The sequence below is a fragment of the Pongo pygmaeus genome, chromosome 1 (assembly GCF_028885625.2).
Source record: "Pongo pygmaeus isolate AG05252 chromosome 1, NHGRI_mPonPyg2-v2.0_pri, whole genome shotgun sequence".
In the NCBI taxonomy this organism is placed as follows: domain Eukaryota; kingdom Metazoa; phylum Chordata; class Mammalia; order Primates; family Hominidae; genus Pongo; species Pongo pygmaeus.
In genome coordinates, this window is record NC_072373.2 from 9440434 (window position 1) to 9459901 (window position 19468).

Here is a 19468-nt window from a genome sequence, read left to right on the forward strand (position 1 = left end):
ACTCACTGGAGTTCAACTCTAGGGGCTGGCCTGGGGAAGGGGAAGAAGTGAGGAGAGAGGAACCTGCACACTGTCTTAGCCAAGTCTACCATTCCATCTTCTCTGAACACCCCACCACCATTCTCTGTGCCAGGCTTTATGGCCTCCAGCTTTAAATCATGCATTCCTTGTTCTCTAACAAGAAGCACAAACATTTTGAAGCAGAAACAACATTGTTTTGGGTAATATTTCATGAAGTCTTTTGTACTGCACCCTCCTTTCTTCTAAGACACAATCCTATCTCCACCTACATTACTTGCCTTTCACAATGCCTTGCCTTAATTCTTTGATTTGACACATCAGCTCATATAAGATATTCTCTAATTGTATCTAGCTTCCCATCATTAAGCATCAATTTGTATTAAATTTGTTTATAAAGAAACTAATAGAATATGTTAGCTATTTTTTTCTAAGATAGGGATCTCCAATGTAACAAGCTGCAAATATGGGTTTGATTCATTCATTCATCCATTATTGTTCAACATCTACTATGTTCCAGGCACTGAGCTAGGTTTGCTATCATGAGCCTTATGATCCCATTTAGAAATCAAAACACATGTTATTATGCATATATGTATACTTACATATTTACATATATTTACATATATTAATGCACACATATTTTATGCACAAATTTACACATATTTACATATATTAATGTGTGATACTACAAAACACCATATTTTATAAAATCGAATAAATTTAGTTTACTTAGTTTTAACTTTTGTGCACTGATTCAGATGCTGTGATATAATCCGGTAATTAATGTTGCTTCTCAATACAAAATCTCATTATGTTTAGTTAGCCTCTGCAGATATTTGCTCTTGTATGTTCCCATGCACACACAAAATCTCCCCTCACTTTATTAGTGAAGTGAAAATGAATCCATTTTTATTAAATTTATCATTTCAAATGAAATGCTTGTCCTGGGCCACATTGTTGGGCTTTAATTGGCTTCTTTGTCTTACAAATTAAGTTTAAAACTTTGCCTCCAAATCACAAATCACTTCTCCCAATCTTCCTTAGAAAGTTACCAATTTCTGTGGCTGCAGAGTGAAGCCATTCCTCATGCTCACTCACACTTCTTTTTTCCCCTTTACTCTGTTTACTGTGTGCTAGGAGCTTGACATGCAATTTATTTTTATTCTCACAATAATCATGTCTGACAAAGTGTATCATTGTCTCCATTTTGCAGATAGAAACTAAGGCTTAGAGTAGTGAAATACTAACTGCTAACCTTGGCAGGCCATGACATATATGTAGCAGGTATTATACTATGAAATTTACAGTATCTTCATTCATTGTTCACCCTGCCTATAAGAAGAATCATTTAATCGTCTCCATGTTACAGAAGAAGTGTGGAAGCAGGAAGGGCTTAGTGCTTAACCCAAACTTACACATCAGTTACTGACAGAGCTGAGAGCCAAGTCCAGAGCCTGGGCTCTTGCACAGGACACCTCCCAGTTCACCTGATGAGAGTCTCACAGCTGGAAGGAAGGTAGTAGGACCAGGACGCCGAGGGCTGTCTGAGATCAAAGACTCTGAGCTCAGTAACCGTGCACGTGGCTTCTTTCTTTAGAACCATTCTTCTAAATCCAAAGGATGGCTTTAAATATTTACCTTATTTTAATTGGATGGAATACAGTGCCCTGCTGCCTAGTACCTTGTAGTTAGGAAAAGGAAAGTAATAATAATCTGAAGACTGCCTCCTTTTCTGAATATCCTTATCTCTTCATCCACCAGCATCTGTGCCCATGAACTCTGCCTCTGTCCCTGCACCTACCCAGGGAAAACCCACCCCACTGTCCTTCTCTCACACTCAAGATCTCTACTCCTGCAGTAGTCCTCTTTTTCACCCATCCTCAGTTTATCCTTCCTTCCTGGGTTACCTCCACCATCTCACAAACAGGCTTTAATATCTCCTAGCTTACAAAAGCCCTTACATGGTCCCAGGTCCTGTCTCTTCCATTGTTCCACAGCCACTATCATACAATGTTTCTGCTCCCTTTTAAAACTGAGCTTAGTTATGAGGTCATCTGTATCAACTGCCTCGAATTCCTAAATTCCAATTCTGCTTTTTAGCTCATTTCAAATCAGACTTACATCTTTTCTATTGCCTTAGGTCCATCTGGGTAGTTAAAATACCATAAACTAAATAGCTTATAAACAGCAGAAATGTATCGCTCATGATTCTGGAGACTGGAAGTCCACGATCAAGGCATAAGCATATTTGGTGTCTGGTGAGGACTTGCTTTCTGCTTCATAAATGGTGCCTTTCACTGAGTACTCACATGATGGAACGGGCAAACAAGCTCCCTTGGGCCTCTTTAATGGGGACACTAATCCCTTATAACCTCCCAAAGGCCCTATCTTCTCACACTACCACCTTGGGGATTAGGATTTTAACATATGAATTTAGGGGAAAAGAAACATTCAGAAAATAGCACCTATGGCTGCAAACATTTCTATAATAAACACTGTATTACTCTTATAATCAAAATATATACAAGCTGTATATATAATACACTATTATATATGACACTGTATATACACACATATAGATGGGTGTGTATGTATATCATAACCCAAAAATACTGTGACTCAATAAGACTTTCGATATATGTCAATGTTACTAATGTTACTATCTATAATTCCCACACATCACTGATTCATGTATCTGTCATGTCCATTCTTCATTCTAGAGATTGAACATCTCAATCTGTTTGAATCTGCTTCCAGAAGATTTTATACAGATACAAATTTATCATCAAGTCAGCATGAGCTTTTCTGACTTACTGGTGACCCTGTGCCAGTCCCTTCCACTACCTCAGTTCTTTCCATGCTCATCCACTGTGAACAATCTATCAATTGGCTTCCATTCCTTCCCCACATCATTGTTTGAAACAAAGCTTAGCTTATCCTTGAAATCACCATATTCCCTTTTGCTCGCTCCTCTCCAGAAGTCCCCCTCTTCCACTACCCAGACACACATGGAGGGGTGGGGTTGGCTCACCTCCACTAACAGCTATTTCTAGATGAACAATTAGTGCATCCAACTGCTTATTCTCTTGTGTTGTCCACACTCTCTTGTTATACTTCCTCTCAAAACCACCTACAGATCAACAGTGCATCCTCTACTATGAATGAGCTGCCTTTATCTGAGAGGCAGATAAAGATGTGTGCACAATGGCAATGTAGGGTGAAAAACCTCTTAATCAGTGGCTCTCCAGGAGCACAGAGAGAAAAACAAACTTAGACTTGGGGAAAAGGAAGCAAGAAGAGACATCCTACACACACTTTGAAGCATCAATGAAAACTATTAAAGGTAAGTCATGATTAATAACAGGAAGAGACACTCATGAGCTTGGGGGTGGAAAGGGCAGAGTGGCGCCCTAGAGAACCTTTCTTTCAGGGTACAGGGTAGAGTATAAGTTAGGAAATGATAAGAAATGCAACTTGAGAATTAAGCAAAAATTAAATAACATGCTGAGGAAACTAGCTTCGTTTTCTCTTTTTAAGTCAATGGGGACTCTGATTATTTCAAACAGTGAAATAGATAATATTTACTTAGGGCTTACATTGTGCCAGTTACTATTTCCACAATACTACTGTGAGGTAGGTGCTATTATTGTTTTCCATTTTGTAGATAAGAAAACTGAGAGACATAGAAGCTAAGCAATTTTGAGCCAGCTAAGAAGTGGCTTAATTAGAATTATGATTACATTTTCATTTCAGAATGATAAAGGGATGTTTCTCATTTTTGAATTGCACCTGTATGACATACAGGAGACTAGAGTAGAGATATGGAGAAGTGGGGAGAAGCAGAGGACCTCAGTTTTGTTATTCTGGTTTTGGAAGTATAGGATGAAAACCCATGTGGAGTTGTCCAGCTGGAGATATAGATGTGGACTAGGGGAAAATGACTAAGCTGAGGCACAGATTTGCATCATTGGACTGAAGGTCACGTTAAGTAAAAAGGAAAAAATTCTGAACCAAACTCTGGGGAGTGGGCAAGGAATAAAATCATCACTTTAGCGGTAGATAAAAGAAGAAAAGCAAAAAAAAAAAAAAAGAAAAAGAAGAAAAGAAGAGAGAGGAAAAAAGAGAAAGAGGCTGATGAGATGAAAGAGGAGATTCAAGAGGTTCTTTAGAATCCAAGAAAAGAGAGAATTTCTAAAAGGTCAATAGTAACGAAATTTATAGAGGAGTCAAGAAAGTTAAGGACCAAAGATTCTTGAGGGCTTATCAACTAGAAGGTCTTTACTCATTCTGGCAACCACAGTTGGAGTGATGTGGTGAAACTGCAGTGGGTTGAGGAGGTGAAGGGAAGATGAAGGAATTGAATTGGATAAATGGGGTCACGGATGGTGAGAGGAAGAGAAGGTAGGTGAGACTGAAATCAATGGAGAGCCTAAGAGGAGGTGTTTGTGTTTTCTTCATAAATCAAACATTTAAATATGAAAGACAAATAACCAAAAGAATTAAAAAGTGTGAAGACACAGGAAAGGGCAAATATAAAACTGATGTACAAAGGGATAAGATCCAGATTTCTTTGTGGTATCTTCTGAGTCTATCCTTTCCTCACTCCCACTCGTAGTTTTCCTTGTTTAGTCCTTCATCTCTTCTTACCCCAGAAAAGTGACCCATCTATGCATTTCCCCACCTTCAGTCAATTTCCACATATTGTTGCCCAGTTAATTTTCCTTAATGTCATTCCTCTACTCAAGCTCTTTCAGTGTTATTCTGTTACTTTTAGGGTAAAACCAAAGTTCCTTAAGATATACAAAGTCATTGTCATTCTGGCCTTGTCTGCCTTTCCTCATCCTCATAACCCACACACCCACATCCACACATGTCACAACTCTGAGGCTATCACTTGCATTCGAATTCCTACTCATGATCCCTTGCAGTGCCCTCTTTTTGCCTATATAAATCCTGCCCTTTCTCAAGTCTCATATTATATCATCTTCTTATACAAGGCTATCTCTATGTCCCTGAAGCCACATATTATCTTTTATTCTACCTTAGCATGTCAATTAACGTGTCACTTTCATGAACATTTTCCAACAGTGCTTATATGTGCCTATTACTGTGAAAAGCATCCAAACATGCTAACAATATAGACCACGATAACTTGGTTACACGACTTATATCCAGCATCATACTTAACAGCCATAGCATTTAAAAAAATACGTGTATAGCTTGTCATTAAAACTGGATTGCAAGCTCTTCTTTCATACACATAGGCTGTGTATTAAAGCATTAGAACAGATCAGCTAAATGGTCTATCTCGAGAACATATAATAGGAATTGAATAACTATTCTGCTGAAAGGACACGTCAAAATTGGATAGAGTTTGCAGTCTCAGAATACTAAGAAACTGTAAATTGAATTTTATTTTTTCTGTGAGACTTTAGATTGTGAATATTCCACGTGCATTGCCTTTTCTTTTGATCAAATTATAAGTTCTTTTTTTCAAGGCATTCTTCTATGTGCTTTGAATTTATTTTTCCTTACACTTGCATGTATTGTGCATGTTGTTTAGTACAAATGTTACGTTTTAATTTTCAAGTCCGTTTCCAAAACTTTTTCACTGTAAGCCCAAGAACTCTCTCATTTCTCTTGGAATGTAACTTAATTTCTCCATGTTATGGAATTATGTTAAAAACTCTCTTTTAGTTAAAAAGTACAACCAACAAACTTTGAAGCTGTATTTTTTATGAAAGTAACCACCTCTATTATTTCACCTGGTTACTCCTGGTTCTCTATGGCTGTTCTTTTGTTACAGTTTTTTTGTAGTCATTCCATTAGATTTACTTTATTTTTGATGTCCATATTTTGACACTATTTTTGTTTTTGATATAAACACTATTCTATAATACATTTTGATACCTTAGCCTATCCTAGCTTTTCTGCATTGTGTTTGTTTTGTGTATGACATCACATAGGTATTTGTTTCTCAAATGTTTCTTTTATTTAAAATTACCTATGTATACATGTGCCATGCTGGTGCGCTGCACCCACCAACTCGTCATCTAGCATTAGGTATATCTCCCAATGCTATCCCTCCCCCCTCCCCCCACCCCACAACAGTCCCCGAAGTGTGATGTTCCCCTTCCTGTGTCCATGTGTTCTCATTGTTCAATTCCCACCTATGAGTGAGAATATGCGGTGTTTGGTTTTTTGTTCTTGCGATAGTTTACTGAGAATGATGATTTCCAATTTCATCCATGTCCCTACAAAGGACATGAACTCATCATTTTTTATGGCTGCATAGTATTCCATGGTGTATATGTGCCACATTTTCTTAATCCAGTCTATCATTGTTGGACATTTGGGTTGGTTCCAAGTCTTTGCTATTGTGAATAAAGCTGCAATAAACATACGTGTGCATGTGTCTTTATAGCAGCATGATTTATAGTCCTTTGGGTATATACCCAGTAATGGGATGGCTGGGTCAAATGGAATTTCTAGTTCTAGATCCTGGAGGAATCGCCACACTGACTTCCACAAGGGTTGAACTAGTTTACAGTCCCACCAACAGTGTAAAAGTGTTCCTATTTCTCCACATCCTCTCCAGCACCTGTTGTTTCCTGACTTTTTAATGATTGCCATTCTAACTGGTGTGAGATGGTATCTCATTGTGGTTTTGATTTGCATTTCTCTGATGGCCAGTGATGGTGAGCATTTTTTCATGTGTTTTTTGGCTGCATAAATGTCTTCTTTTGAGAAGTGTCTGTTCATGTCCTTTGCCCACTTTTTGATGGGGTTGTTTGTTTTTTTCTTGTAAATCTGTTGGAGTTCATTGTAGATTCTGGATATTAGCCCTTTGTCAGATGAGTAGGTTGTGAAAATTTTCTCCCATTTTGTAGGTTGCCTGTTCACTCTGATGGTAGTTTCCTTTGCTGTGCAGAAGCTCTTTAGTTTAATGAGATCCCATTTGTCAATTTTGGCTTTTGTTGCCATTGCTTTTGGTGTTTTAGACATGAAGTCCTTGCCCATGCCTATGTCCTGAATGGTAATGCCTAGGTTTTCTTCTAGGGTTTTTATGGTTTTAGGTCTAACATTTAAGTCTTTAATCCATCTTGAATTGATTTTTGTATAAGGTGTAAGGAAGGGATCCAGTTTCAGCTTTCTACATATGGCTAGCCAGTTTTCCCAGGACCATTTATTAAATAGGGAATCCTTTCCCCATTGCTTGTTTTTCTCAGGTTTGTCAAAGATCAGATAGTTGTAGATCCGTGGCATTATTTCTGACGGCTCTGTTCTGTTCCATTGATCTATATCTCTGTTTTGGTACCAGTACCATGCTGTTTTGGTTACTGTAGCCTTGTAGTATAGTTTGAAGTCAGGTAGCGTGATGCCTCCAGCTTTGTTCTTTTGGCTTAGGATTGACTTGGCGATGCGGGCTCTTTTTTGGTTCCATATGAACTTTAAAGTAGTTTTTTCCAATTCTGTGAAGAAAGTCATTGGTAACTTGATGGGGATGGCATTGAATCTGTAAATTACCTTGCGAAGGATGGCCATTTTCATGATATTGATTCTTCCTACCCATGAGCATGGAATGTTCTTCCATTTGTTTGTATCCTCTTTTATGTCCTTGAGCAGTGGTTTGTAGTTCTCCTTGAAGAGGTCCTTCACATCCCTTGTAAGTTGGATTCCTAGGTATTTTATTCTCTTTGAAGCAATTGTGAATGGGAGTTCACTCATGATTTGGCTCTCTGTTTGTCTGTTATTGATGTATAAGAATGCTTGTGATTTTTGCACATTGATTTTGTATCCTGAGACTTTGCTGAAGTTGCTTATCAACTTAAGGAGATTTTGGGCTGAGACAATGGGGTTTTCTAGATATACTATCATGTCATCTGCAAACAGGGACAATTTGACTTCCTCTTTTCCTAATTGAATGCCCTTGATTTCCTTCTCCTGCCTAATTGCCTTGGTCAGAACTTCCAACACTATGTTGAATAGAAGTGGTGAGAGAGGGCATCCCTGTCTTGTGCCAGTTTTCAAAGGGAATGTTTCCAGTTTTTGCCCATTCAGTGTGATATTGGCTGTGGGTTTGTCATAAATAGCTCTTATTATTTTGAGATACGTCCCATCAATACCTAATTTATTGAGAGTTTTTAGCATGAAGCGTTGTTGAATTTTGTCAAAGGCCTTTTCTGCATCTATTGAGATAATCATGTGGTTTTTGTCTTTGGTTCTGTTTATATGCTGGATTACATTTATTGATTTGCATATATTGAGCCAGCCTTGCATCCCAGGGATGAAGCCCACTTGATCATGGTGGATAAGCTTTTTCATGTGCTGCTGGATTCTGTTTGCCAGTATTTTATTGAGGATTTTTGCATCAATGTTCATCAAGGATATTGGTCTAAAATTCTCTTTTTTTGTTGTGTCTCTGCCAGGCTTTGGTATCAGGATGATGCTGGCCTCATCAAATGAGTTAGGGAGGATTCCCTCTTTTTCTATTGATTGGAATAGTTTCAGAAGGAATGGTACCAGCTCCTCCTTATACCTCTGGTAGAATTCGGCTGTGAACCCATGTGGTCCTGGACTTTTTTTGGTTGGTAAGCTATTGATTATTGCCACAATTTCAGCTCCTGTTATTTGCAGCACACCAGCATGGCACATGTATACATATGTAACTTACCTGCATGTTGCGCACATGTACCATAGAGCCTAAAGTATAATAATAATAATAATAATAATAATAATAAAAAGAAAAAAAAAGAATGCATACAAATCTAATGATAACTAGGTAAATTATTTTCCTAATTTTATTGCTCTGTTACAATCTGTCTATATTTGTTAAATCCTCATTCTTTCCCAGGTTAATACCTGGCAAACCAATCAGATATGAAAACATTTGAGTGAATAATAAAACTTTTAAATAATAAAAAAAAAAGAAAGAACAATGCAAATTATTAACAAACATATGAATAATAAGCACGTGCTCTCATCAGTAATTAAAGAACAGCAGGTTGAATAAAAAAAAATAAAAAATAAAATTACCATCTATTATTTTGTTTCATTTTTTGTTCCTAGTCTGGACTTTCTTTTCCTTTTAGTCCACATGTTCCTTTGATAATTTAAGCATGGCTTCTTTAAAATGCATTTTCATTTGGGCCATGTGAAAAGTTGAATTTTGGTTTTTAATCTGTGATCATATAATGTACTACAATATCACTAGAGGACTATTGCATTTACTATCTCCACTGAATGTGCCATTTTGAACCTAACTATAAGGCTTCCCACATGTTGTCCCACAGTGCCCTGGTGTTCAAGAGAGAAGCCAGTACCCTCAGACTCCAGTGGCTGGCAGGGCTTGGGCAGGGGCCCTAGTCCTCAGAGGCAGGCATAGCTGAGTGCATCTGGTGCTGTGCCTAAGGTCTAGTCCAGCTGCAAATACGATGGGGACACTTGGCTCCTGCTGCTCTTCCATGATACTCTAAGCATGGCTGAGGGGGGCTCTGCCATCCAGATGTCAAGTTCAATGCCCAGCCATAGACTGCTCTGCCCATCACTGACAAGGGGCTGTGAGCTGATGGAGGAAGTAGCGGTACAGGTTGGACACCAGGGAGCATGGTGTTCAATAGAGAGGAGTGAGGAGTGGGAAGGCCGGGCTGGGAATTCCTGCTGAAGAAAGCTGTCTCAAGTAGGCCCACTTATCTGTCTTCACGTCAGGTCAATACTTTTGTCCAGTCCCCAGGCCATGGGACCCTGCCTTGGCCCTGTGTATCACAGTCTTGTTACTCAAGTGCAGTCAGCTTCATCAACGTGCATCAGCTTCATCTGAAAGCTTGTCAGAAATACAAAAGCTCAGCCCTTCTGAATCAGAATCTGTATTTTAATGGTGATGGTATGCACATGAGTGTTTGAAAAGCACAGTATCAAAGGGTCCACTCTGGCCTTCTTCTCATCTCTCTCATCATAACCCTCTCCAAGGGACAGGCCGATAAGAATTTTGGTTGCTTCTAGACCAAGTTTCACATAACCAAGTCCCTGGAATTCTCTGCCCTAAAGCTCACAGTCCACCCCCATTTAAGGCATAGAATGATCTTTCACTGATGCATTCCCATTGTGCACCTGGAACTCTAATAAATTTGTGATCAAGGGATAGGCATGACGACGTGGGGAGAAGCTGTTTGGACCTTCAGGCTGAGAGTCCACATGTAGGCTCTGAGGCTGAGGACCCTGGGGGAACAGGACAGAGCCAGCAGTGGGAAGACGGGTGGGTGGGAAATGGGTGTAGACCTAGGGCCTTCAATTGCACTTTTGTCCCTAGTCACTTAGTCTATTGTCTACTTGTTCTTACAAAGCATCAAGGGTTGAGTCTGCTTCTGTCCATTTGCAGCTGATATGCTCTTTTAGTGATTTCAAGCTATGTGCAGGGTGAGGGCTGTAAAAACATTTACGCCTTCTAAGAATTTTTCAGATACTTGATACTAAAAGGTTAGGATGGGTTCCAAAATCATTTGCCTTATCCCAAGAAGTTTCAACATCACATTTGTCAATGAAAGAAAGTAATAGCTGTTAGAATCTTTAAACATAATTTCAATTAAAAGAAACTTCTGAATGGCTATAAAATAGGTTTTTACATTTTCTATCATCTACTTGTTCTTAGAAAGCATCACACATATAGTGACTCTCAAGACTTTGATGAAAGGAAAACCATACAGTAAATATCAAAAGCCTTAAAAATTTGTGTACCATTTGATCAAGGAATTTCATTTCTGGGACTATATTCTAAGGAAGATATTCAGTGATATGTGTAGAAAGTTATTAACAATGATCTTCATCAATATTAAAATTTTTAACGTGAAATACTGGAAATGATCAGGAGTATTTATGTATGTTATAGAATATTATGCACATTTTCTATGCATATAAATATAATGGTGTTTAAAAAGAATATTTAGTGATGTAGCAACACGTTAGAGAAGAAAATAAATTTACAAAGCCAAACAAAAGACTTTGATAAGACCATTGATCAAGAATTACAGGTCATCATTTCTGTATACCTGATAATATAAATTTATATATAAATGTATACTTCTCTTTAAAATCTTTGAAAAGATTTTATTTGGAAGTTCTATATAAATTCAATACTTACTATTCCTCCAAAAACTTTTTATTTTCTCTTCCTTTAATACCGAGGATACAAACTTTCATATAGATACTCCAAAATCCCATCCAATGTGCCATCCAAATATTGCCATTTTATGTGCATAATAAAATTGAAAAGCATAACAAGTATGTGGCCAGCCACACACACAGCTGATGAAGAAAAGCTGACGTACCCAAAGCAGGCAGGGTTGGGAGGGATACTACTGCACATTACATGTAGTATGTTTTTGGATCACAACAATCTACTACTTCTGACTTTTATTAGATGCACATTCATTAATAAAGTGGGTGCCCTTCCCTTGCACAATTTTAAAAACAGATTTTTCTCAACAGATCAGCTTCAATTTTTTTAAACATTTTCCAAACATATAATTATCATCTTCCAAAGACCCAAAAGTGCTGTCAATGTGACAGAAATCAGAATGTAAATATTTTACAAACAGCTGTCAAATCTCAATCGGCAGCAAAGAAAAAGCCCCAGAATTGCTGTAATCTAACCACAAGGCTATATCATTTAATTGACAGATAAGACGTTTTTCTAGTTTTCATTTTCCTGTCAGTATTTTTAATACATTAACACCCTGTGCCATTCTGGATAGTCACTGTGACAATTCCTTTGAAGACAGAATAAACTCTGAAATGCGCTAAGGGAAATGCCTGGCACAGTGACTGACTTTTGTTTCCCGGGATATTTTTCACAGTCATTGTTATCTGGAATGTTTGTTACTAACATAACATGGATTAAATACCGGCATCAAGGGAATATTATCATCCCCATAAAAACGGAAAATTTTGCTCTTAGCAGTTCAGTAATTTATTATTTCATTCTTTCGGGCCTTCATTCAACAAACATTTCTCACTGTGCATGTGCCAGGTTTAGCCAATAAATCTATGTAAGATCCAAAGAATGGAGCCCTGTCGCCCAACATCATAGATCAGAAATGCCACTGAGTAAAGATCCCTGAAACAGTCCGACCCAAGGACTTACTGCTATTTTCTATTTATACCACTGTCTGTCCCTCTGTTCTTCTTCCTAGATTGTTTCTTCATCTTTTTCTCTGTTTTTTTTTTTCTTTTTCTTCCCATCTAAGCAAAAGACACGTTGGGGACATCTATAAGAACTGCTTAATTTCTTTTAAGATATTTAACGTAGGGTATTTTCTGACTCTATATTCATTTACTCAACAAACATTTACTAAGCCTCTTGCAGGGGGCAGGCATCATTATAAGTATGGTGGTTTTGGCAGTGAAGGAAACAGACAAGGCCCTGCCTTCATGGAGCTTAGATCATATTATAATGGGAGATAAACAACAAATTATAAACAGGTGCGACAGAATTCGTCATGTCTTACCTAAGTCCCTTAAGTTACATATGTAAGTATTTTGTCCATAAGGGGTTATTTTCGTATGCCTTAAGAAATAAAACTTCCAGTCTTTAAAGGGAATTAAACCTGGGTGTCGAGGACAGTGGTTATTTAGAGAGCGGTTAGGAGAGGTCTTGGCAGCTGAGATTGACTGGAAGGGTCAAGTGGTAAGAGCCAGGGGCTCAATGCCAGGCCCCTGAGGGCAAAGAACAAAGAGAAACATTCAATAAATAAAGACAGGGAGGCTTGGAGTGTAGGAAGCAAGAGAGAAAAGTACAAGTAGAAACCAGATCATATCAGATTTATAAGTCATGTCAATGCATTTGGATTTGATTCTAAATGCAGGGGAGGGAGTTGAAGGATTTTGAGCAGGTCTCAAATAGGAGAATAACAAGATCTGACGGAGGTTTCCCAAGGCAGACGCTGGCTGTGACAGAAAGTAATTTTGTATGGTTAGAATGAAAGCCATGTTGACTAACATGAAGCTAATGCCATTGTCCAGGCAAGACAAGATGATGACTTGGAGTGGAGTCATAATAAAAGAGGCAAGGGATTCAGGATGTATTCGGAAAAGGAAAATAACTGGTCACTCTTAGGTTCAATGGCCAGAAATAAAAACTGTTGCTTTGAATAGACATCAGAGTATTTCCCTGCATTAGCAATGGAGACCCAAGGAGGTAAGCTATTATTTTGTACCAACAGCATATCAGAATAACTTATACCTTCAATTTACAAATAATCAGCAAAGGTCCAGAGAGGTGAAATGGCTTTTTGTAACGCCAGAAATTGCTGGGCTATCCCCTGCATTTCCAGTCTCTTATTTTCCAGCCAAAAGATTTTTCCATTATCCAGCTCCCCCATCCCCCAAGTCAGCTTAGTGCCTTACTCAATGCCTTGTATAACTTTCTTCAGAAAGAAATTTCATTACATGACTTAGTTTTTAACCTGTATTTTTTTTTTTCTGAACCAAGTCAACAAGAGTGAATTAATGAAGATTGTTAGGTGGAGAATACTTAATTCTATGATTGTTGGGTACAAGCTGAGTTTTGGTGACCATATTTTGACCATTAGTTCTAACCTTTTATTTCAAAAAAATAAAAAGAAAATAAGATGCTCAGAATTAATATTTCGTTTACCAGCTTTCATAGGCAATTCCAATATAAACTGATTTTCCCAAATCAGATCTGTTTTTCTCTTTTTCTTTTCTGTTCTTTTTTCTTTTCTTTTCCCTTTTCCTTTCCTTTCCTTTCCTTTCCCCTCCTCTCCCCTCCCCTTCCCTCCCCTCCCCTCCCCTCCTCTCCTCTCCTTTCCTTCTTTCCTTTCCTTTCCTTTCCCTTCTTTCTTGCTTGCTTGCTTGCTTGCTTTTGCTCTCTATCTTTATTCCTTTCTCTCTCTCTCTCATTTCTGTTATACAGGAATAGACTCAGTTCACTTAGTTTTACAAATGGAAAATACAATAGAAAGTCTGTGCTATTGAAGAGTATTGTATTCAAAGGGTTACTGAGCTGACAATGCCCACTGACTAACTATAAAATGTAATCAGCAATAGCACAGGCTCCTGGAACCAGGCTGTCAGGACCAGCATTGAGGCAGCTGTGTACAGGGACCAGCATCTGACAGGTCCAAGTTCGAATCTCACCTGTGTCACTTACTAACATAGGACAAGGTTCATAGGACAAAGTTCTTAACATCTTAGAGTCTGTTTCCTCATACATAAAATGGGAATAAAAATACTCGACTTAACAGCACTGCTGCAGTGTTTAAGTAAGACAGGGTAATGTGTCTAGCATGATATCCAGATATGAATGTTACTGAATCAGCTGAGTCTACATTTGGCTCTGAGTGCCAGAAAACCTAATAAGCTCGTCTAAATTAGGGACCGTATGTGTCTCATGCAACAAGAAATCTGATGGTGGGCTTGCCAGAGCTCAAGCTCATTTTATCTTCCTGCTCCAGTATCCTCAGTTCTGCTTTTGTTGCTGTGATTGCAAGAAGAGGTGGCGGGGGGTGGGGTGTGGTGGGGGGGGGGGTGGGGAGTGTGATTTCCTGATAGAATGATGGGATAAGAACAAAGAAAAAACATTCTAAGAGGAATCTCCATTTGAAAGTCTCTCACCAGGGACCATGACTGAGAGCTCATTAGCTGTGGCTGGGTCACACAGCCACAAAAAAGAGTCTGGGAAGATGAGAATATTTTTTAGCTGGGCATTTTGCTGTCCTTACAACATCAACATTTTATTAGGAAGGAACAGGGTAGTGATAAGGTTTGGCTCTGTGTCCTCACCCAAATCTCATCTCGAATTGTAATCTCCACCTGTTGAGGGAGGGGACTGGTGGAAGTGATTGGATCATGAGGGCGGTTTCCCCCATGCTGTTATTACGATAGTGAGGGAGTTCTCATGAGATCTGATGGTTTTAAAAGTGGCAATTTCTCCTGCACCCTCTCCTCCCTCTCCTGCCGCTATGTAAGACATGTCTAGCCAGGCGTGGTGGCTCACGCCTGTAATCCCAGCATTTTGGGAGACTGAGGCGGGCAGATCATGAGATCAGGAGATCGAGACCATCCTGGCTAACATGGTGAAACCCCGTCTCTAATAAAAATCCAAAAAATTAGCCGGGCGTGGTGGCGGGCGCCTGTAGTCCCAGCTACTCGGGAGGCTGAGGGAGGAGAATGGCGTGAACCCGGGAGGCGGAGCTTGCAGTGAGCCGAGATCGCGCCACTGCACTCCAGCCTGGGAGAGAGAGCGAGACTCTGTCTAAAAAAAAAAAAAAAAAAAAAAAGACGTGCCTTGCTTCCCCTTCGCCTTCTGTCATGATTGTAAGTTTCCTGAGGCCTCCCTAGCCATGTAGAACTGTGAGACAATTAAACTTCTTTTGTTTATAAATTACCCAGTCTCAGGTAATGTTTTTATAGCTGTATGAGAAGGGACTAATACAGGGAGATTGGATTTAGGCTAGGATGTTAGCAGTGTTTTCTGGATAGATAAAACATTATTAAGGATAACATCTAAGAAAGATTGAGCTTTTCCACAATGTTGCTGTTTATGTTCACAATCATATGTTGTACAGCATTCTGAAGAAAGGCAATTTAAATCCAGGGATAATTCTTAAGCTTCCAAGAATTAGACAAGCTATAAGATCCTATATATGTACTAATAATTCAAACATTTTGCAATATTTCAAAAAATTCCACATTGCTACAGTTAAATACAAATGTGCATTTGAATTAAAGTTAACTTATTTCAAATATCAATCAACATCCCTTTATTTCTATTTTTAAACTGATGAGAAAATGAACACACTTAGCTTTATTAAGACACAAAAAATTGAGCATGACTAATGGTAACAATTGTACATCATGTTGAAAACACCAACTTATACATTCTTATTCCTTGTTAATCTGTTCTCACAGATTGGGCCATCAATCCCCCTTTTCAAGGAAATAGCTCAACTAGAAAAAGGATCTTACCTTATCGTACCTTAGCTGAAGTTCTGACTGTCATTTATTCGGCGACTAATCAGAACACAAGTGCTAGAAAAGAACAAACAAACAAACAAAAATATGGGATTAACAAATAACCAGGACCCTGGGAAAAAGAACATCTATAGGTTACACAACACGATTAGAGGCAATGGAAAAAAGTTACAGAATTTTTGAGTTGGAAGTTATGTTAGGTACATGAGGTGCCTAACCTCATGTACCTGAAGAGGATGGAAAGGGTCAGAGAAGTTAAGGTACCCGTCACTGGAAAAGAAATGTATCTATTGACTTCCTCATTCTACAGCTCCTCACCTCCTATCTGCCTAAGCTCCAGTTGCAAGGAAGGGAGATAGAATGAGAAGAATAAAAATAAAGAGGTTGCTCATCTCTTCATTTTACACGTAAGTGATGATTGCCTTGTTCTCTTAGCAAATTGGCTAGTATGGTCTATGTTCAACAAGCATTCCAGTTGCTACCTTCTCCCAGACACTATTCGAAATATACACATACAGTGATCTTACAATTAGCCCATTCTCATACAGGAAGAAAATGCAATCTTCATGAAAATCCCCTAACTCCACTTCAGACACTGAAGTTCACCTTTTTGAAGTGTACTGAGCCTGACAGCTAGGCCAGAATCTTAGGAAAGCACCTCCATTAGAAGGTTAACCTAGAGAAAGAAAAAGAAGTGCCAGGCTTTGCAGAAGAACAGGGGAACTGTGTCGTTGTGAAGGATGTGGCTGAGTTCAGAGCATCATGAAGGAATGGGAAATGCTATGGAAGAACTTGAGGATGAGATCTCCTGATAAGGTGTGATTGAATTTTTTAAAGGAGGACCTTGAAGTTTGCACAGCATGGTGACGGTGACACCAAATGAAAAGAGGACTGAGAAGAGACTGTAAGGTAAGAAGTAGAAAGATCCTAGAGGTGCATGTGGAGGGATTTTTCTCAGCAAGTGAGAGAGGAGCCTAGTGAAACCTCTGAGAGTGTCATCTGTGACAAGATCAGCACAGAGATGGAGAGCAAACTTCAAGAGAGTTTTACAGCAATTGGATATGTAATTAACAATTTTAAAATAGATTTGTATTTTCTATATCTTTTAAAAGTATTAATATGCAAAGGATTTGGGGGAAAAGAGTAATTGCTCCTTCATCAGTTTGAGAAGCACCTTTATGCTCATGAGCATTGGTCCTCTGCTGCCCTGATATCCCTTCTTCCTCTCTTTAGCGCCTCCCTCTCCCTCTGCTATTGCTTGCTATGTTGGAACTGTCAGTCACGGGATCCTCTCCCACTTTCAGCAAGGGAGGGCATCTGACCCAAGCAAGGCCTCTCAGACTCCTCCTCTCCCAAGATCCCCTTCCCCACTGCTGCCCTCCCCTGGCCCTCCCTATCTGAGAAGTGTGTCTTATGGAAGGAAGGGCTGGAGCTATCATTCCATGAAATGCATGCACTTTATACCCTGGGATGGGAAACTGAGGTTGAGGGTGTAAGTGACCATGGGTCACAACTTGAAATCAGCTCTGTCTGACTCTTTCCACCAACTGCCTTGACTCTCTTACATAGCAGCACGTTCTCAGGAAATAATATCTGTGTACTTAGAACTTCAAGAGTGAACTCAACTATATCAACACTCCCATTCCTACTACAGGAAACGAGGGTAAGTCATCAAACAACACTTCAGTGTGAGGATGTAGTCATTTTTCTCCCTCATCTCTATCTAACAAATAGACATTTTCTACCATTTAGGGCATGCTGATGAGCATACAATTCATCTTTCACTGATAATATCCCTGTAAAATCTAATGAGTCAAAGGGCAAGTACTCAGTTAATTCCATTTAACCATGTGTCAGTCCTCTCACAGAAACCCACTGTGTTGTGCATAGTAGTTGCTCAGTAAATATTTACAGTAGATTTTATCATTAAAAGTAATAAATGCCAATTATCACAAACACATTTGCCTAATTTACAATTAGGAGTCCCAACATTGCCTACATGTTGAAATTCAGATCATTTTAAATAAGTAAATACATATTATACAAAATTAAGTAGCACCATTAATGTTAAAACAGACATAAACACAACTCAATTTTATTGAAGTGTCTACTAATATCAATATCTTGTTCACTAAATGAATTGGGAGACAATACACGAGATTGAACACCTTGAAGTATCTCTGATTAAATTTCTCTAGTATCAGATTCAGAAAGACATTCATTCTGAAAACAAGCAAAGGAACTGGCTTTCATCCTAGCTGCAGATTCATTCTACTGAAAATTAATAGCATGTAACATTCATTTAGAGATGAGGTTCAAATCACTAAGTACAGATGACAGTCTTCTCCAAAACCCAGTAAACATGGCTCAAAGGTCACATAATCAAACTAAGATTGGCAATTCCAGAGAACGCTGTCCTAATTATATAGTTAGCCAAATAAAGAAGAAAACAAAACTAGAGACAGAATAATTATGGAAGGCTAGACGACAGGCTTCTTTCAACAGGTCAACAAAATATTACTCTGATTTATGATGTCCATAAAAAAGGTAGGATATTTTGCTAACCTTTTTAAAGTTGTACTGGCATAACTTGGAAATATTGTGGTTTTGGTTTCATACCACCACAATAAAGTAAGTCACACACATTTTTTGGTTTCCCAGTGCATACAAAAGTTATGTTTACACTATATTGTCATCAATTAGATATGCAATAGCATTATGTCCAAGAAAGCAATGTACATACCTTAATTAAAAATACTTATACACCATGGAATACTATGCAGCCATAAAAAAGGATGAGTTCATGTCCTTTGTAGGGACATGGATGAAGCTGGAAACCATCATTCTCAGCAAACTATCGCAAGGACAAAAAACCAAACACTGCATGTTCTTACTCATAGGTAGGAATTGAACAATGAGAACATTTGTACACAGGAAGGGGAACATCACACACCGGGGCCTGTCATGGGCTTGGGGGAGTGCGGAGGGATAGCATTAGGAGATATACCTAATGTAAATGACCATTTAACGGGTGCAGCACACCAACATGGCACATGTATACATATGTAACAAAACTGCACGTTGTGCACATGTACCCTAAAACTTAAAGTATAATAAAAAAATACTTTATTGCTAGAAAATTCTGACAATCATCTGAGCCTTTATAGAGTTATATATTTTTTTTTTGGTGGAGGGTTTGCCTCAATGTTGATGGGTGCTGACTGATCAGGGTGGTGGTTGCCAAAAGCTGGGGAGGCTGTGGCAATTTCTTCAAATAAGAAATAATGAAGTTTGCTGCAGTGATTGACTCTTTCTTTTGTAAAAGATTTCTCTGTAGCTTGTGATGCTATACATCACATCCTCAAGTCTCATGTGATGCTGTTTGACAGCATTTTGTCCACAGTAGAACTTCTTTTAAAATTGGAACCAATCCTCTCAAAGGCTGCTGCAGCTTTAC

The 19468-nt window shown here is 38.7% G+C and overlaps 1 protein-coding gene across 3 annotated transcripts in view; it reads right to left on the reverse strand.

The window, feature by feature from the left end:
• CHRM3 (cholinergic receptor muscarinic 3) overlaps positions 1–19468 on the reverse strand; it is a 521859-nt gene that overhangs the window by 265912 nt on the left and 236479 nt on the right. For 2 of the 3 annotated variants that reach the window (XR_010127531.1, XM_063670724.1), the window contains exon 4: positions 16006–16068. The exons of the other annotated variant lie outside the window; for it this stretch is intronic. The gene's annotated coding sequence lies outside the window, so the exon portion shown is untranslated. The remainder of the gene's footprint in view (positions 1–16005; positions 16069–19468) is intronic. 3 annotated transcript variants of the gene reach the window in all.